The sequence below is a fragment of the Gopherus flavomarginatus genome, chromosome 16 (genome assembly GCF_025201925.1).
Source record: "Gopherus flavomarginatus isolate rGopFla2 chromosome 16, rGopFla2.mat.asm, whole genome shotgun sequence".
Classification (NCBI taxonomy): Eukaryota; Metazoa; Chordata; order Testudines; family Testudinidae; genus Gopherus; species Gopherus flavomarginatus.
Genome location: NC_066632.1, coordinates 11,195,854 through 11,216,094, shown reverse-complemented (window position 1 = coordinate 11,216,094; position 20,241 = coordinate 11,195,854). Strand labels below are relative to the sequence as shown.

General features: G+C 54.0%; 1 long non-coding RNA gene and 1 other non-coding gene across 2 annotated transcripts; both read right to left on the bottom strand.

Moving 5' to 3' along the window:
- Positions 1–12,434: 12,434 nt before the first annotated feature.
- On the bottom strand, positions 12,435–12,516 carry TRNAS-UGA (transfer RNA serine (anticodon UGA)). The gene has a single exon. It is a non-coding gene; the product is annotated as a tRNA-Ser (tRNA).
- Positions 12,517–14,568: 2,052 nt separating this feature from the next.
- On the bottom strand, positions 14,569–16,725 carry LOC127035763 (uncharacterized). The gene is made up of 3 exons (XR_007769930.1): positions 16,506–16,725; positions 15,361–15,520; positions 14,569–14,638 (listed from the first exon to the last, which is right to left on the bottom strand). It is a non-coding gene; the product is annotated as an uncharacterized LOC127035763 (long non-coding RNA).
- Between the last annotated feature and the right edge of the window lie 3,516 nt (positions 16,726–20,241).

The following is a 20,241-nucleotide window of genomic DNA, read 5'->3' as shown; positions in this document are numbered from 1 at the left end:
ACCACCTGTTCCCTCTAATCCCTTCCCCCGCATCGTCCCTTCCCCCGAGGTCCTGCCCCTTCCCCTAACCCCCATCTCTGCATCGTCCCTTCCCCCGAGGCCCTGCCCCTTCCCCTAACCCCCATCTCTGCATCGTCCCTCCCCCCGAGGCCCTGCCCCTTCCCCTAACCCCCATCTCTGCATCGTCCCTTCCCCCGAGGCCCTGCCCCTTCGCCTAACCCCCATCTCTCCATCGTCCCTTCCCCCGAGGTCCTGCCCCTTCCCCTAACCCCCATCTCTGCATCGTCCCTTCCCCCGAGACCCTGCCCCTTACCCTAACCCCCATCTCTGCATCGCCCCTTCCCCCAAGGTCCTGCCCTTGCACCACCCCTACCCCCAGTCCCCGCCCCTTACCCTGAGACCTCACCCCTGCATTGCCCCTTCCCCCAAGACCCCGCCCCTGCACTGCCCCTCCCCCAGTCCCAGCCCCCCCCAGCCCTTCCCTCTAGTCCCCGCCCCTTCACCACCCATTCCCCTGAATCGCCATCCCTGCATCACCCCTTTGCCTGAGACCCCATCTACATCCTTCCCCTTTGCCCCGAGACCCTGCCCTCACACTGCCTTCTCCCCGAAGTCCCCAAGGCCACACTGCCCATTCTCCCGATTCCCTGCCCCTGCACCACCCATTCACCTGAGACCCCGCCCTTACACCACCCATTCACCTGGGACCCTGCACTCACATTCCCCCGAGACCCTGCCCCTGCACCACTCATTCACCTGGGACCCCACCCTTACACCACCCATTCACCGGGACCCCCCCTCACATTCCTCTGAGACCTTGCCCTCCCACTGCTCCTTCTCCTAGGACCCTGCCCCTGCACCACCCATTCACCTGAGACCCCACCCTTACACCACCCATTCACCTGTGACCCTGCCCTCACATTCCCCTGAGACCCTGCCCTCCCACTGCTCCTTCTCCTGGGACCCCACCCCTGCACCACCCATTCACCTGAGACCCCACCCTAACACCACCCATTCACCTGGGACCCTGCCCTCACATTCCCCTGAGACCCTGCCCTCCCACTGCTCCTTCTCCTGGGACCCCGCCCCTGCACCACCCATTCACCTGAGACCCTGCCCTCACATTGCCCCGAGACCCCCCTGCACCACCCATTCACCTGAGACCCCGCCCTCACATTGCCCCGAGACCCCGCCCTCCCACTGCTCCTTCTCCTGGGACCCTGCCCCTGCACCACCCATTCACCTGAGACCCTGCCCTCGCATTCCCCTGAGACCATGCCCTCCTATTGCTCCTTCTCCTGGGACCCCGCCCCTGCACCACCCATTCACCTCAGACCCCACCCTTACACCACCCATTCACCTGGGACCCGCCCCCTCACATTCCCCTGAGACCCTGCCCTCCCACTGCTCCTTCTCCTGGGACCCCGCTCCTGCACTGCCCCTTCCCCTGAGGCCCCCCCTTGTACTACCCCTTGCCCCGAGGCGCCCCCCCCTGCACCATCCAGTGACCCAGGAGCAGGCCAGACCTGGGAGTGAAGAGGCAGAAACATGCTTTGCTCTGCCACAGACTTCCTGGGTATCCTTGGGCACATCACTCAGCCTCTCTGGGCCTCAGTTCTCCCGTCTGGGAAATGGGGCTGGTGGCGCTTCCCACACTCGCACGAGCCTGGGAGGAGAATTACCCTGCGAATTAGGAAGATGCTCAGATCCTGGAGTAACGGGGGAGGGGCTCAGGGGGAGCACACCTCCTGACCCTGGCTGGGCACCCCCGGTCCCTCGTAGCAGGGGGCTGTGCAGGAGGTTCTCCTTGCAACCATGAGTGGGTGTCTGGTGGGTGCTGTCACCTCTGCCAGAGACCCCCTAGAATCTCACTAGCTTCCTCTGCATGCGGGGAGGGGCTCCTACTTTCTGACTTGGGGGGACATTCTGTGATGTCAGTGCCCGTGGGGAGAGGGGTTTGAATCACGAATCTGGAGTGGCAGGGCAACCCCCTCCCCCAGTCAGATTCCACTAGGGGGCTGGGCTGGGACCTCTAGGGAGGGAGACACAGGAAAAAACAGCTGCCACTACGGAACCCAGGAGTCCTGGCTCCCAGTCCCCCTGCTCTCACCTCTAGACCCACCTCTGCTCCCAGAGCCAGGGATAGAGCCCAACCCCCACCTGCTCTGACCATTAGACCCCACTCCCCTTTTAGGCTCGCTGCCTTTTCTATCCACGCAGCCCACCTGTCCATCCCTTTGCTGCAGGTTTCTGAGGTGTCACCCCTGATCTGCACTCCCTCAGTGCAACCCAAGACCTTTCCTCTCCCGAACCACATTTCCTCTCCCCCCTTGTGCTGGATCATCTGCTTGCCCCCCTGCCTCTTGCGGTGCGCTGTGCGGCATGGCTGGGGATTGTGCAATGGCCCAGCACCAGGCAAGGCAGAACGTAAATCACAGGCCCTGCCCTGCCTTGCCCTGCCCTGCCCTGCCACACCCCACCCCACCCCACCCCACCCCAACGGAAATGACTTCCAGGTGCATCAGTGCCCAGCGCCCTGCACCTGTGCCCTCCTGCCCCACAAGGGGTGAGCTGCAGTCCCCACCATGCTCTGCAGAGGGGAGAAGGGTCAAGCCAACCAGCCCATTTAGGATGGGGGAATCAACACCCTTTTTTCTGCACAGCCACTGACCATCAGCAGGATTCCTCCTTCTCCTCCCTCCTGTGCCTCGGTGCGACTAAATCTCTGCACCTAGACAGCCGGTCCATCTGCTGCACCTCAATCCCCCATGCCTGAGCCTCCCTGCCAAAGTCCTGCACCTGGTTCCATAGAATTAAGTCTCACATCTCACTGGGAACTCGACTTCTTGTGCCCAGAGAGTCTCGGCCCCTGTCAGTAGATGACCTAAGTCTGAGAAACACAGTGTCCGTCTTCTCTAAAGAAGTACTTGGAGAGGTTTTTTTTATGTCACCATGTGGCCTAATGGATAAAGCATCTGACTTTGGATCAGGTGATTGAGAGTTTGAGTCCCTTCATGGTTGTGCTTGTGCAGTTTTACTATTGTGCTGAAAGTCCTGCTTCCTTCAGGGCTGGAATCGCTTTGTCGCTCAGGCCAATGCTCTGGCTTCAGCTAGAGCCCCGGGAAGGAGTCGGGTGTTGGACATCCCAAAGGCTGGGACATGAACCCCAAGTACTTCCAGTCTAGCCTTTGCTGTTCCTGACTTGCCAAAGAAACTGGGCAGCTGCCTGGGCTGGCGTGTAGAGCAGTTTACCTCTTCCAAATATGCGCCTGTCCCTGTACTTGAGGGGGCTTGGTAAATAGCACCTTGGGAGCCTGGGTGTTTCTCTGCTTCTCGCCAGCTGGGGAAAAGCCTTTTGGGGTAAAATCTCCTGCCCCACTGCAAAAGTGAGCATTGTGAGTGGGAACAGACAGAGACCACACCAGGGGGCTGGCCCTGCTTTCCTACCTTCTTCTGATGTTGGCCACAGAGCATCAGCAGCCGCCTCGCCTGCAGGTCTGCGGGTGGCCTTCAGTGGGTGTTTGGCATGGCAGGGAGCAGGCTGGCTAGGGGTCTTTGTCGCTGTCTGCTGGCCACACATAGGCATGGTCCTCCCCTCTCCTGAACAGCCAGAGTTAGTCTGTGCTTGAAAGCAGGGACACAGAAGATTCAAAACAGGAGGGTGAGAAAGACTGCGAAAGGACCTATGAAGACAGCACACACTACAGGGATTTTGCCTGGTGAAAGGATGTGGAGACACCAAGTTGCCCCATTTTTCCTGGTACCCTACACAGCTGCGTACTGCTCCGGCGGCCAGCCCGATCCCCCGGCTGGCTGAGACGGCCAGGAAAGCTGCTCCTGCTCCGCCTCTTCCCCAAAGCCCCCACTCCTGCTCTGCCCCCATGCTGCCTCTCCCCACCCCTGCTCCACTCCATTCCCACCCACTCCTCCCCTTCCCCTTAGCTGCATCCCGGTGGACTGCAGAAGGGATCAGTCTCATCCTGCACTCACCGGGCGCCGGGAAGTGGAACGACCTGGCCCCAGCCTGCTCTGCTCCACCAGCTCCCTGCTGCGGCGCTGGTGAGTGCTGGGGGGCGTTTCCCCCCACCGCCCAAGTTCCAAGGCTGGGAGCAGAGTGCAGCAGGCTGGGGCTGGATCACTCCACTTCCCAGTGCCCCATGAGTGTGGGGTCTGGCCTGCCCTGCAATTACCGGGCGGCGGGAAGTGGAGTGACCTGGCCCCAGCCTGCTCCGCTCTGCCAGCTCGGACTGGGGGACGGGGTGTTGTGTAGGGCACCAAAATGTCTAGGGACAACCCTGAATAGATTTTTCCACAGGGACCGATGGCTGTTAGAATAGAGCTATTCAGGCTGCTTGTACAGGCCTAGACTTTAAGAACTTAGGTGTATTTTTATCACTCAGCTAGTGACAGGGGTATAAAACAAAGAACCAAAGTCCCAGTCTGCCTGTCTGGGCCTTCTCTCCCTAGGAGAGTCTGAGCCCTTGTTCGTAGGTGTCATAAACAGATAGTTAAGGGTTAATGTCTCTTTTACCTGTAAAGGGTTAAGAAGCTCCATAAAGCTGGCTGACACCTGCCCAGAGGATCAATGGGGGACAGATACTTTCAAATCTTGGTGGAGGGAAGTCTTTGTTTGTGCTCTTTGTTTTGGGGGTTGTTCGCTCTTGGGACTAAGAGGGACCAGACGTCCATCCAGGCTCTCCAAATCTTTCTGAATCAGCCTCTCATGTTTCAAACTTGTAAGTAATTAGCCAGGCAAGGCATGTTAGTCTTATTTTTGTTTTCTCAACTTGTAAATGATCCTTGTTTGCTGAGAGGATTTTACCTCTGCTTGCTGTAACTTTGAACCTAAGGCTAGAGGGGTTTCCTCTGGGCTATATAATTCTGAAAAGTATTTTCCATCCTGATTTTACAGAGATGATTTTTGTCTTTCTTTGTTTAATTAAAAGTTTTTTCTTTTAAGAACCTGATTGATTTTTCCTTGTTTTAAGATCCAGGGGGATTGGGTCTGGACTCACCAGGGATTGGTAGGGGAAAAGAAGTGGGGATGGTTAATTTCTCCTTGTTTTAAGATCCAAGGGGTTTGGATCTGTGTTCACCAGGGAATTGGTGACGCCTCTCAAGGCTGCCCAGGGAGGGGAATGTTTTGGGGGGACAGGGAGTGATCCAGACACTAACTTCTGGATGGTGGCAGTGTTACCATATCTAAGCTAGTAATTAAGCTTAGAAGGGTCCATGCAGGTCCTCCACATCTGTACCCTAAAGTTCAGAGTGGGGAAAAAACCTTGACAGTAGGTTAAGGCCTTTGGCTAAGCAGCAGGGGCAGCCATACACTGGGAAGTGAACGGTCACATCCTCACCTCCCAAACCCGTCACACTGAACTAAGGTGGGGTTGGGCTGTTAGGAAGATGATCCTGTCCCAATAGTGTCCATCACCACCAGATAAAGAAACAGATCTTAAGGGAGCATCCGGTCTGGCAAGAAATCTCTTCTCAATGGTTGTGGTTGTGAAACCGTCATTTCTGTAGAGTTTATCTTTATGGCCCCTGCTTTTCTGTTGTCAATCTGTCTGGTCCTCTAATTCTTTCTGTCTGCTGCAGAATTAATTTTACTGGGTGTAAGTTAATTAGGGGAGTGAGATGTAATTGGTTAGAGAATTCTGTTACAATAGGTTAGAATTGGTTAATTACATTTCAGTAAAATAATTGGTTAAGGTCTCGCTGAGAATATTACCGTATAAACTGGGGTCAAACAGGCAGTGGGCGGGGAAATTGGAATCATGCTTGCTAACGGGGGGATGGGAATAGGGAAAGGGGAACAGGGACACAGGCAAGGCTCTGGAGTGTCGGAGCTGGGAAGGGGGACGTGAGGTAAACACTCTGCAGTGTGAGAGCTCATAGACTCATAGACTTTAAGGTCAGAAGGGACCATTATGATCGTCTAGTCCGACCTCCTGCACAACGCAGGCCAAAGACTCTCACCCACCCACTCCTGTAACAAACCCCTGACCTATGTCTGAGCTACTGAAGTCCTCAACTCATTGTTTAAAGACTTCAAGGTGCAGAGAATCCTCCAGCAAGTGACCCATGCCCGACGCTGCAGAGAAAGGTGAAAACCCCCCAGGGTCTCTGCCAATCTGCCCTGGAGGATAAAGGCAAGGAGTGACCCCAAAATATTCTCAGTGGGGTTAGAAGCTGGTATCAACAAGTGTTGTACTTGGTGGGATGGATTCTTCTTAAGGCTTCCAGGCACCATTTGACCCTTTTGTTCGTCCCTGTGTAATAACAGAGCTGACTGAGACTCACTGTAGAGTCTTGCTGCAGACCAACAGATCTGAAATCACTGATCACCAGGTCTGAGCATTCGTCCTGCTTTGGGACAGCATCTCTCATCCAACGAACTGCCCAGTCTGCGCTAGCAGTGAGGCTCCCTCACTAACTGCTGAAATCAGGGAGAGCTGTGTGAAGTGCTGGGACCCAGGGGTGCCTGAACAGGGGTGAACAACACCCCAGGACTTTTAAAAATGGGAGGGCTCTGCCTTGCCACTTTGTAATGACCGTAAGAGTGAGTAAGGGTGGGGAGGGGGCCGAGAGCAGTGAGCGGGAGGAGGGGTCTTGGGGGAAGAGGCAGGGTAGGAGTGGAGGTTAGCTGGGGGGTGTGTGGGGAGAGGGTTGCCCGCAGCAAGTAATGGGGGTGGGGGCATGCAGGGGAACTGTTCCCTGTCCCAGCTCACCTCTGCTCCGTCTTCTCCCCTGAGCACGCTGCCCCCGCTCTAATTCTCCTCCCCTCCCAGGCTTGCCGCACTAAACAGCTGATTAGCACCGCAAGTCTGGGAGGCGGGAGAAGTGGAGCGGCACCAGCGTGCCCAGAGGAGAAGGCAGAGGGGAGGTGAGCTGGGTTGGGGAGCTGCTGCAGGGGGGGCTGCCTGGCTCTTTGCCATGGCCCCCGCCCCTGCTCCCCCCCGCCCCTCCGCCCCTGTACTCACTGCATGGTCCACTCCTCTGGCTCCCAGCCATGCTGCCGGCGAGTGCTGTGGGGCAGTTCCCCTCTCTCCCCAAACTTGGGAGCCAGGGGAGCAGAGCAGGCTGAGGCCCCAGGCCTGTGTGTGGGGAAGCAGAGGGGGGCTGGTCCCAGGCCTTTGTGGGTGACAGGGGGTTGGCTACTTCCTGCAGGAAGTGGAGTGACCCGGCCCCAGCCTGCTATTGCACAATCCCCAGCCATGCCGCACAGCGTGCCCCGAGAGGGAGTGGGGGGCCAAGCAGATGATCGAGCACGAGGGGATCATTCTCATTGGTAGCTGTCTCGTGGCAGTGAGTTCAACAGGCCTTGGCACATGCTGTGTGGGGCAGGAGGTCCTTGTATTTGGAGCAGTGGGAGTGAACTGCGTGCAGTTGTGTCTCTGAGCACAACTGTGAATGTTATGGTGTGTGTGAGGGGTTATTGTGAGTGTGGCTGGGGGTGTGAATGTTTCTCTTTCTGAGGGTTGGACTAAAATGTCCCTCTGGGTGTGTTGTATGTGAGTATTCTTGGGATTGTGTGAGTCCCTTTGTGTGTGTGTGTGTTTGTCCCTTGCTGCAGAATACAAAATCCTGCAAAGACATTTCCTACAGGTTAGCCTAGCAACACACTGATACAGTGTCACAGATGCATACACACACAGAGCAGGGCTCAGCAGAAGGCAGCAGGGACACACACGTCTCCCCTGGGCCAGCTTGGACAATTGTCCATCACTACTCGGCACAGTGCTGGTGCCCCCACACGAGGGTGGGCAGTGACCGGGGAGAGAGGGCAGATGTGCTGGATCTTTAAAAGCAGCAAAGAGTCCTGTGGCACCTTATAGACCAACAGACGTATTGGAGCATGAGCTTTCGTGCATGAATTCCCACTTCGTCGGCTAGATTCAGAAGGAAGCACTTTGGGAAAATCAATCAAGGCCCTTAGCAGAGCTGGGACACAGACCCAGTGACCCCTGCACCACCCTGGGAGGGCAGTGTGGTTTAGTGGTCAGAGCAGGGAGGGGCTGGACACCAGGACCCCTGGGTTCTATTCTTGGCTCTGGAAGTGGAAGGGGTCTAGAACAGGGGGACTCGGATCCAGGACTCCTGGGTTCCATAGGGGAGACTGTTTTTCCCTTTGCTTCCCTCTCTCGAGAGCCCAGCCCAGCCCCTTAGTGGAGACTGAGCAGGAGTCGGGGGAGTTGTTCTCCCAATCTGGAGTTATGATTCAAACTCCTCCCCCAGAGAATGTGACATCACAGAATCTGCCCCCCGAACACAGAAAAAACTAGTGGGGTTAGGAGGGTTCTAGCTGCAGACGCCCCTTGTCATTGCAAAAAGCCCCCAAACCTACTTGCACCCACAAAACACCCTCTCAGGCTATACACCCCCTGCTAGGACAGGACCTCTTGCTCCCACCCATTTTCTGATCACCACAAGCTGCTCCCAGCCAGGCACCACACCCCATTCACACACCTTTTGTCACTACGTAGCTCAGTGGTAATCACTGCCCCGAAGTGACTCCGGTGCAGGCACTCCCCACACGAACTCCCCACACCGGATTCTGTCCACACACAGAGAATTCTCTCTGCCCGGCTCCTTCGGTTCATCTCGCTACTCCCAGTACTGCCGACAGACACTGCTCATCTGCATAACCCCGCCCACGGACACGTGACAACTTCTCTCCTGCTGGTTTCAAGGGAGTGAGTAGCCCTTGGGGAGTGAGCTGGTCACAGCACGTCACAGCCCCAGCCAGGCCGGCTCCAGGCACCAGCTCAGCAAGCAGGTGCTTGGGGCTGCCAAGGGGAAGGGGCGGCATGTCGGGCTCTTTGGCAGCAATTCGGCAGCAGGTCGCTCGGTCCCTCTCGGAGGGAAGTAGCTGCCACCAAATTGCCATCGAAGAATAAGGCAGTGCAATGGAGCAGCCGCCGATTGCGATCGTGGGTTGTTTTTTTTTCCCCGCCGCTTGGGGTGGCAAAAACCCAGCCCTGGCCCCAGCACGTCACAGCCCCAGCACACATCATAGCACGTCACAGCCTGGGGCAGGGAGATATTGGGGGAGGGGATGAGGGGAGAATGGGGGACGGAGAGACCCAGCCTTATAGACCCATAGGGGCAGAGAGATATTGGGAGAGGGGATGAAGGGAGGGAGAGACCCAGCCCCATAGACCCATAGGGGCAGGAGATATTGGGGTCAGGAGTAGACGGGAGGAGGTTGGCAGAGACCCAGCCTGGAGTGCAGGGAAAATGAGGTGGGGTGGAGGGAGGTGGGGAACAGAAGATACATGTGTGGAGTGGTGAAATGTTGCTCCAGGGAAACTGAGTCTCTCCCAGGACATGCTGTGCAGGGGGGAGCACAGGGGCAGAAAGAGAGACCCAGACCCACAGAGCGCAGGAGGGATATTGGGGGCAGGGGAGGGATGGAGGGATGAGAGACCCAGGGCCATAGAACTCCCATGGCTCCCAAGTTTGGGGGGAGGGGGGAACCACCCCACAGCACTTGCTGGCTGCATGGCTGGGAACCAGGGGAGTGGACCAGGCTGGGGCTGGGTCACTCTATTTACCATGCAGTGAGTGCAGGGGCAGGAGGGCGGGACTGGGGCGGAGCAGGGGCAGGGGCCATGGGGAAGAGCCAGGCAGCCCCTCCTGCAGCATCTCCCAGCCCCAGCTCCCCACTGCTCTGCCTTCTCCCCTGAGCACGCCGGCACTGCTCCACTTCTCCTGCCTCCCAGGCTTGCGGTGCCAATCAGCTGTTTAGTGCGACAAGCATAGGAGGGGAGGAGAATTAGAGCGGGGGCAGCGTGCTCAGGGGAGAAAACAGAGCAGAGGTGAGCTGGGACAGGAAGCGGTTCCTCTGCACGCCCCCGCCCTTGTTACTTGCTGCGGGAAGCCCTCTCCCCGCACGCCCCCAAGCCCCCTCCCCAGCTTACCTCCTCTCCACTGCCTCATCTGAGTGTGGCTTTTGGTTCCCCCAACCACTTGGCACCCTAGGCAGCTGACTAGTTCGCCTAGTGGTTGCACCGGTCCTGGACACTGCCTATCAGCAGGATTCCTCCTCCTCCTCCTCAGTAAGATTAAATCTCCGCAGCTAGACAGCTGGTGCATCTGCTGCACCACAGTCCCCCATGCCTGAGCCTCCCTGCCAAAGCCCTGCACCCGGCTCCAGAGAATTAAGTCTCACATCTCACTGGGAACTCGACTTCTTGTGCTCAGAGAGTCTCTGCCCCCCTCAGTAGCTGACCTGAGTAACACAGCGTCTGCAAAAGCAACAAAGAGTCGTGTGGCACTTTATAGACTAACAGACATATTGGAGCATGAGCTTTCGTGGGTGAATCCCCACTTCGTTGGATGCATCAGTGTTTGCCTTTTCCAAAGAAGTGCTTGGAGTGCCTTTTTTTATGTGACCCCGTGGCCTAATGGATAAGGCATCTGATTTCGGATCAGGGGATTGAGAGTTTGAGTCCCTTTGTGGTTGTGCTTGTGCAGCTTTACCTTTGGGCTAAAAGTTCTGCTCCCTTCATGGCTGAAACCTCTTCTTGGCTGCTCAGGCCAATGCTCTGGCTTCAGCTAGAGCCCTGGGAAGGAGTTGGGGGGAATGAGCATCACAAAGGCTGGGGCAGGAGCCCCAGGTGCTTCCAGTGTAGCCTTTGCCCTTCCTGACTTGCCAAAGAAAATGGGCGGCTGCCCAGGGCTAGTGTGTAGAGCAGTTTCCCTCTTCCAAATGTGCTCCAGTCTCTGTGTTTGAGGTGGTTTGCTACATGGAGCCTGGGTGTTTCTCTGCTTCTCGCCAGCTGGAGAAAAGCCTCTTGGGGTAAAATCTCCTGCCCCATGGCAAAATTGAGCACCTTGAGTGGGAATGGCAAGAGGCCCCACCAGGGGGGCTGACCCTGCTTTCCTACCCTCTTCGATAACGGCCACAGAGCATCAGCAGCTGCCTCGCATGCTGGTCTGTGGGTGGCCTTCAGTGGGTGTTTGGCATGGCAGGGAGCAGGCTGGCTGAGTGTTTTTGTGCCTGTCTGAAGGCCACACATAGGCATGGTCCTGCCCTCCTCTTGCCCTGTCCTCGGTTGTTGTGTGGCTTTTAAGCCTTCCCTTGGAGCTGTCAGCACCAGCTGCCCAGAGGAGGAGAGGTGTGTGGGGTCACTTTTACAGATGCCCCTTCCTTGGTACTGCTCTTCCTCAGCTGCACAGAAGAGTTTTCATCCCCAACCCCTGCTTAGCAGCCCTCTGGCACCATTCCTGAGGCTGCCCTGCCTCACTTTCTTCCCACCATGTTGGGAAAGTCAGCTCTCATCATTAAAGGTCAGATGGGCCAACTAGGGGCAAGTAAGCCCCTTCTGTGTTTTCCTACTGCAGATCCCAAGGTCAGGAACTCACCTTGGGTGGAGGCACTGCTGTGCTCCCAGAGGGCAAGCCATCTCTGCACAAAGCATAATGACAGGGCCTGCCAAAGACCAGGATTAAAATAAGGAAATTTAGATCTTCAGTCTAATGCTCTCCCAACTGAGCTACTTTGGCAGTTGCATGACAGTATTTTGGCCTGTTGCTTCTCTATCTGGGATGTTTTTGTCAGCAGTCGCACAAAAAAAGGACAGGAAAAGAATGGCTGCTTCACACCCCCACTGGAGGAACCCGACGCCCTTAGCTGTGGTGAGTAAGAAGTGTCTGTTAGTTGACAGGGCCTGTCCCCCAGGAGCTGGAACAGTAGCTGCCACCTCACCCTTGGCTCCAGGCTGTGAGAAATGCTCATTGCCTGGCTGCATGGGCGGATGTTGCTCCGTGCTCTGGAGAGCGTCTGTATAGGTCTTTCAACCCCCTGTCTTCAATGAGACAGTCTGGTAAGGTCTCAAGTGTCCCCTCCGGCCTGGCAGCTGAGAATCTGTGCAGACATCAACCCCCCTGCCATCCCCAGAGCCAGCAGCAGCGCCAGGCCCCCCCAGCACCACAGGGGCACTCAATGCATTTGCTGTGGGGAAATGGCTCCTTAGTGTCCAGCTGCTAGAGTGAGAGTCAGGAGAGAGCAGTGTCTGGCTCACCTTGGGGGAGAGAAGAGACCTGATGAGTGCGGATCTCCCTCAGCCTCCCCCGCAATGCTGGTCAGTTGCATTGTCAGTGTGATAGTCAGTGCTTCCCTTCAGGGCCGGCCCTAGAGGGGTCCGGGGAAAATCCCATGGAGTCACTGACTTGGCTCCTTTCACACACTAGAGAGAGGAGCAGAACCAGGGTTATGGCTGATCTATGGGGCACTAGGTGAGTGGCAGAGGCTACAGGCACTGAGAGTTTGCCTGACACCTCAGGGACACAGGGGGAGGTGGTGTCCCAGGCATCTCTATGAAAGGAGCAGAAGAGGATTTACTTGGGGTGGGGAGAGACTTGAGAGTGTCTCAGGGGGTTGTACACAGGGAATTGCTCGGATAAGATACTGGCTAAAACACAGGCCTCGCTGTGAACAAGATTTGAACCTGCGCAGAGGAACCCTATTGGATTTCAACTCCAACACTTTAACCACTCAGCCATCATAGCTGAAATGTAAAAGTGCCCCAATGCCAGAGAAACTGGTAAAGAATCACAATGACCAGGTGTGAAGTCATCTGAACTACAGAATTCCCACTGCAAACCTGGCTCCCAAAGCACAGGGGGGATTTGGGTTTGTTCTCTTTGCTTAGCCATGTGCAGTCGCACAGAGAGAGCGTTTAAAAGTCTCCCCTCCCACAGAGCGGGAATAGGAAATTATTCTCAACTTGAAGCCTGATGCGAATGAGGATGTCCGGACCACAGGGCTAGGGACTGACCTTTGCTATAGAAACCAGTGACACACGGAACCAGGCTAAGGAAAATGTTTCCTGGAGTCAATAACTGGATTAGCAGCAGTATTGTGCAGAGAAATTTCTCACAAGAGGAGACAGCGCATTGGTGGTTTGGTAGCAGAAGTCACAGCTACAGCAGGGGAGGTCTAGCTTTGGTTTCTGGCCAACAGAGGAAGGAGTTTTATTATCTCCAAATTTCAGTAGAAAAATTCAGACCCAAACTGTGTGTGGTGGGAGTTTCTCCGGTTTCGTTTGTTTTTCTCATTTGAAATGTCCTTGATCATTTTTCTGGGAAAACAATTTGGACAAGGCAAAGGAAGAGTTAGAACAATTACAAATCTCCATGGGAGTAAAGAGGGTCTCTCAGCACCAGGGGAGGGGTGGAGATTTTCATGGAAGGGAGTTGAGGAGATAAATGAGAGGCTTTTGCTCCAGCAAAGGGAGCGGCTTGGGAGTTTCATTTTTACCAAGTGAATCCCCCCCCCACACACACACACACACACTGCTTCCCTGCTGCTGCTACCCCAGCTGAAATCTCACTGACACCCCCAGCATGTGACCTACAGCTTTCTCCTGACAAAGCCCTTATCTATCAGAGACAAAATCCCCTCATCTGCCCCTTCTCCCAGCTCAGTCCTCTGCCCCCAGAGACCAGGACAACCCTGACCTAGCCATGCCGGGGGGTTGGGCTTAATCTTCAAGGTCGAGCGCAAAATCTTCAGCCGGGGATGTTTCGCTCCCTTCCCACCTCGGCCCAAGCGGCAAGGGGGAAATGGATGAGACACGCCAGCTGGAAGACACCTCTCTCCCACTTCTCTATAGCCTTCTGTGACGTTATTAATATGAACTGGGACCGTAGGGATCATTGTTGCCACCACTGTTATATATGTGCAGCAAATATTGTGCAAAGGTTGTCGTGTGAGGTGTCTATGACAAGTTTATGATTTGCTGGTTATAATTTTGCTGGCTGTGCGTTCCATTTTTGTATTTGAAGTAATGAATATGGGCTATGTACTTGTATCTCAAATGTATTTGATTCCAAGTAGCCTCAGTGTCATCAGCCCTCATGTCCTTCAGGAGTCCATAGCAAAGAGACCCCTCCACCCAGAATCCTGGACTCCCTGGGAGGTGCCTCCCACACTCCCCCTCAACCCAATGGGGCATCAAGGAATAAAGTGACAGCATCTGGCGTCAGTGGGGTTCAGTGGCTCAGGCCAGACACCTGAGCTGGGGACCCACCCCCATAGCACTGCTCAGGGCCTGGGCCTGGAGTGTTCACAGCCCCTTCCTTACCCCTCCGAGCCCAGCCAGGCTCCTCACCTGGAATAAAGCAGAAGCGTCTGTCGGCCTCGCTACTGTCCAAGTTCCAGGGGCTGCTGTTGTCCCACAGGAAGCGGGCCGAGCTGCTGGGGCTGGGAGAGGGATCCTCCACCTCCTGCCCTGGGAAGGCTGGAAGGTCCCCACTAACCGGGCAGGGCGATGCCTCCTGCTGGAAATCGGGGCTGGGCTCCTGGGGCTGCTGCTGCCCACACAACAAGCCTCGGAAGCACCCTGCCCGGTTCTGCACCAGGGCTGGGTCCTGCTTGCCCAGCTGCATCCTGGCCCAGCTCCATTTTGGCCTTGACGGTGCCTCTCCCACCTCTGCGCCTGCACCGGGAGCAGGTTTCCTTTTCCAGGAGGCTGGGCACTTCCACCTCCTGGCCCGGCCGCGATCTCCTTCCCCGCCATTGGGGACGGTTGGGCCGCTCGGCTCCTGTGGAAGATGGCAGCTGCTTTCCACAGGCTCTGGGGCCGCCTGCAGAGCCTTCTTCCTGAACATCCTCAGGAGCCTGGCCATCCTGGAACCGAGCGGGTAGCAGATGTGAGTCTGGGTTCAAGGCAGCCTCTCACTAACCAACTTGTTTGGTCTCTCCCCATCCCTGCCCCAGCCAGAGTAGCTCCTCCTCCCCCCACGGGGGTGCAGGGAGTCTAAGCTACACACACTGGCAGGAGTTCATTGCATGATCTGCTCCCCCTCAACCTTCCCCCTCGTCATCCCTGGGGCTGCAAGAACCGGGGAGTCTAGTCCTTTTCGAGCACTGGGGTCAGTCACAAAGACCACTGGTCACTTTGGACAAGCAGCTCCCTCCTGCCAGCCCAGGACACACTCACACTTCCTCCCACCCATTCTCCACCCAGGCTAGAGAAGGAACAGAACGCAGGAGTCAAAACTTCTCCTGGGAAACCATTCCCCACTTCAAAGTCCCTAGACATAGCAAGGCCAGGGCCCCTTCGTTTCCCACTGATTTCCATGCTCAGCAGCTTCCCGGGTCCGGCCCAGCTCAGAGACTCTCAGCCTGTGGAACAGTCTCCCACAAGGGAAGGGCTGGGAGCCCCATTGCTGGGACCTTGCCAAACACGCTGGAGACGGCTCTGGAGAAGCCCCTCCCCAGTCTGAGAGTGAGGGGCTTCTGGGGGCTGTTTGCAAAACTAATGTCCTTTGGGAGAGATTCTCTCCCCCTCTTTCTGTCTCTCCCCAGACAGACAGGGGATGCCACCATGGAGCCCTAATGCCACTCACTTGCTCTGGTGATGAAGCGATGGATGGAGGATGTTCAATGTCATCCCTCGCCCTTCTCCTCACTCTCCAAGCCCAAGACAGGCTGGAGAGGAGGGTGGTGACCTGAGGAGTTACCCTGCCCAGCCAGCAGGCAGGGTGATGACACTGGGCGATCAGCTGGCTGTGAAAACAAGAGTCTGTCTTATTGCCAGGGAAAGGAGAAACTTGGCCAGCAGCAGGGGGTGCAGAACATCACCCTAGTGCAGGGGTGACAGCGCCTCCGGGATTCTGAAATCCCAGCACTTTACACACCTTCCTGGAGCCTCCCAACCCCCCTGGGCTGTCAGAACTGCAACCCCAACCCTACTGATGAGAAACAAACCTGGGGAGGGGAAGCTTCTGACTCAGGGTCACACCAAGTGTCAGAAGTATAGATGGGACCCAGCAGTCCTTCTTTCCAGGCCCCTTTGCTAACCACTGCTGCACACTCCCTCCCACAGCTGGCAATTACAATCAGGCCCTCATGGCCTCTCCCCCTGCCTATGAGAGGGAGTGTGCTCCGCTGGAGACACTGGACCAGGGGACTGGGAGTCAGGACTCCTGAGTTCCATTGATGGGATTTCTTACTTTCCCGCTATTGAAAAGTGCTGGGAATCTCCCAGACAAAGCTGCTCTGACAGTGCTAATCAGCATCTGACCATTCAAGGACGGAGCGCACTGCCCAGGAGGAGGAGTGTTTGGCTCTGGGGTTTCACTTCATCCCAGTCTAAAGAGAGGGGTCCAGCCATGGAGTTTGGCTCAAGAAGACCAATTCTCCAGTTTGTTAAGGGCATTTTGAATTCCAGTCCTGTGATCCAAAGTGCTTGGTGTCATTTGCAAATTTTAGAAGCATGCTCTCCACTCCATTTTCCAAATCAGTAATGAAAATATTGAATAGTACCAGACCCCGGACTGATCCCTGCCAGACCCAACAGGTACATCCTCTCTGTTGGACAGCCAGATATGGAGAAGGGCTCTTGGAGTCTGGGCTTTCAACCAGCTCTGCGCCCACATCACACTGATTGCATCTAGACCACATTTCCCTGGTTTGCTTGTGAGACTGTCCTACGGGACTGTGTCAAAAGCCTTAGTAACACCAAGCTAGATCCCATCTACTGTCTACCCACCTTCACTAGGCCCGGAACCCTGCCGAAGAAGGAAAGAGGATTGGTTTGGAATGATTTGTTCTTGACAAATCCATGCTCACTAGTCCTAAGAACCAAACTATCCTGTTGGTGCTGCTGACAAACTGATAGTTTAAGAATGTACTCCAGTATCTCTCCAGCTATGGAAGTGAGGCGAGCTAGTAAGTCTCAGAGTTCTCTTTGTTCCCTTTTAAAGATAGGTCCTGTCTTATTGAAGGGTGGTAAGATGTTCTTCTTCAGGGATCTCAGACGAGAACTGGAGCACAACACCTGGTTTGTTAAGGCCACAAAAACAGAGGCAGGAACCCATTATCTCCTCCTGGCAAAGAACCCCAGGTACCTGAGAGATAGGGACACACATCCATGAATGGGCTTTAAAAAAGGCAGTGGTTAAAAAGTTTTGCCCCAACCATTTCTTGTTTCCACAGACTAGACATTTTAGCAAACTTCAGAATTCCTTGGTGCTAAACACTGGGAAACTCCCCTTTCTCCTTCACAGAGGGTTTGAACGCCCCTTATATCACCCAGGCTAAGGACTTCCCAGAGTTCAAGAACTGTCCCTGTTCCCATTGGACAGATGGGGAGAAGCCTGAGATCCAGAGAAGGGAAGTGACCTACCCAAGGGCCTACACAGCAAGGCGGTGGCAGAGTCAGAAAGAGAAGCCACTGGTCCTGACTCCTGTTCTAACAACCAGGAAACCTCCATTCCCCAGAGGCAGGGATAGAGCTCAGGAATTGAGATGGTGGAGAAATTTAATTGAAACCATTTCTATCAGAAAATTCCATTCAGACTAAACCACTTTCTTTCTCGAAATCAAAATAAATGGGATGAAAGTTCTTTGCAAAAATATTTTGTTGCAAAACAAAAGCATCTCCTGTTTGTCAGAGTGTGTTAAATTGCCTCATTGCACACAAAGAGGAGACACTTAGATTACAAACATGAGATAAGATGCTTCACTCTGAGCTAAGTAGTTGCTGCTCTTAAAAATTTCATAATAAAAATAATACAAATAAAAGAGACTATCTCAGCTAGTCTATTATGTCATAATTTGCTCTGAGCAAAGGTAATAGGACACCTCATATTGTGCACTACCCCTAGTGACACTCTCCAATGGATCCCCATCCTCCAACCACCGAGAGGTAGGTAGAAGCGGATCCTTATTATCCGTACTTGAAAGAGGGAGAAGTTAAGGCTGAGAAAGGAGAATTGACTTGTCTTAGGTCACACAGCCAGCCAGTGGCAGAGTTGGGAATAGGACCCAAGAGCCCTGATTTTCAAACTAACCATCAGATCTTGAATTTCAAACACTGACTGACTTTAGTAAAGTGTTCTCAAATGAGCTGCAGACCAACACTGCACAGTAATTGTTCAACAGGTATTGTAGGAGAACTGCAATGTTAGAGAGAATCATGAACTATTCAAAGACTATTAATGCACTGAAGCAGCAGAATTAATCAAACATATAACTGGTTCTGACTTATTTCCTTGGTCTTCAAAGAGAGCAACAAGGACCTGAGTCTCCTCCCTGTCAATAACCCCCTGCTCAGCCAATCAGGGTAGAGACTGAGAACAGGAGGCCGAGGGTTTTCACCAGAGAGCCCAAAGGATGGCCCAAGTCACCAGTGGGGATCACTGCCCGAGCACTATTTCAGCTCCACATTTCTGGGTGGACCTCCCACAGTGTGTGCTGCCGAGCACTCCCCCGCAGCACACACACACACACACACACCGCTCCTGGTGTTGGGAGGGGAACAGGTGAAAGGACAAAAGAAGAAAGAGACAAAGAGAAAGGAGGGAGGGAGGGATGGAGGAAAAGGTGAAACAAAAAGGACAAACCCTAATGTCCCAGTGATTCTAAAGGACAAAATCCCAGGTGCAGAATAAAATTCTGCATCCTTAAACGTGTATTTTCCATGCCTAGATTTCAACTATCAACAGAGAGATCAGACTGAACAGGTTTCAAACCTCGAGGAGGCTCTTACCTTCTAAACAGGGACATCTGTTTTCTAGTAAAATCACAAAAAGGGAAGGAGAAAACTCAAAAGAGGTTCCTCCTGGTGCTCACGTCCATGAACCTGAATACTCTCTCAGTCCTCAAACAGAGACCTGGAGAAGGAGACTTGCTGAAGCAAAGCCGCAGAGGTCTCTGAGGTTTCCCCGGCCCTTCGCCCCTGTCCTACCTGGCTGATGTTGCATCTTTCTGTGAGGTCACCACCTCCCCACTACCTTTGACCAATAGTGTGAGGTCCTGCAAAAGGCCTTTGTGATGTCACTGCCACACTCCTCCCTTGCTGTGATAATGTCCTGCCCCTGGCCAGGCACTTTGGAGGTTTGAGCTACTCCCTGTGGATCACCCCACTCAAGGAGCATTCGTTCTAGGAAGCAAGCCGGCTAGAGAGTAATACATCAGACGCTTCTCCCAGCACTACACTCAGTTTTTCAGAAATTAGTCAACTTTATGGCCAGAAGAGACCATTAGAGCATCTAATCTGACCCCCTGCATAGCGCAGGCCTCCTGTATGACACAATAGCTACTTTTGGGGCAAACACATTCCACAAAGGCATCTAGTTTTCATTAAATGACATCAGGAGATGGCAAATCCACCACTTTCCTTGGTAGCTTGTTCCTGTGGTGAATCATCCTCGCTGTTGCATATTTGTGTCTTATTTGTAATATGAATTTGTCTCTTTTCACCTTCCAGCCATTGAGACTTGTTATGACTTTCTCTGCTAGACTAAAGAGCCCTTTCATACCCAATCTTTTCTCTCCATTAAGGCCCTTCAACACTTCAATGAAGTCACCTTTCACTCTTCTTTTGATAAGCTAAACAGGTTGAGCTCGTTCAATAGCTCACTAGAAGGCATTTTTCTCCAGCCCTCAGAACATTTGTTGGCTCTTTGCTCATCAGAATCCTGAACCCCAACTGGATGTGGTTCTTGTTCTTCTGCACAACATATCTCCTGGAGAAGAGGGATCTGCAAATGCACATTCATATGATACCTTTATTTAATTGATGAAAACATAAACTAGACACTAAGAGGATTGGAACTGATTTCAGCTGATGGACAGCTTCGCTAGGTTTTTATGCATTTGGACAGTGAAATGTTGAATGTTTACATTCATATCAAGCCCCCCATATAGTGGAGTTCCTGAACATAATGCAGAATGGAAATGAAAATGTTTTCCTTTTTTTTTAAAAAAGAAAGAAAGTTATAGAAGAACACTGGGGTTTGAAGTGAGGACCACATGAGCTGCAAACAAACACTCTACCACTGAGCTATATCCTCATGACAACAAGTGCATGGAATCGTGATCTCCAGGACTTTGAAGGACAAACCCTGCTTCATCGACGTCCTTCACCATTCCCAGACCACAGATGGTTTTAAAAATGGGGTTTTATTAAACTTCTTAAATGTGGTAAACACCACAACTTGCACAGCCACCGATATAGCTTCTCCCACTGACATAGCTGCCACCTCTTGGGGAAGTGAATCAGCTACACCCACAGGAAAACTCCCTCCCCTGAGCATAGAGCAGTGATTCTCAAACTATGTTAGGACCCCAATGTGAGATGTGACCCTGTTTAATGGGGTTGCCAGGGCTGGCATTAGACTTGTTGGTGCCTGGGGCTGAAGCCAAAAGTCTGAGTCCCACCACCCAGGGCTGAATCTCTCAAGCTCTGCTTTTCGCTCTCCCCCAACTGGGGCAGGGCTCAG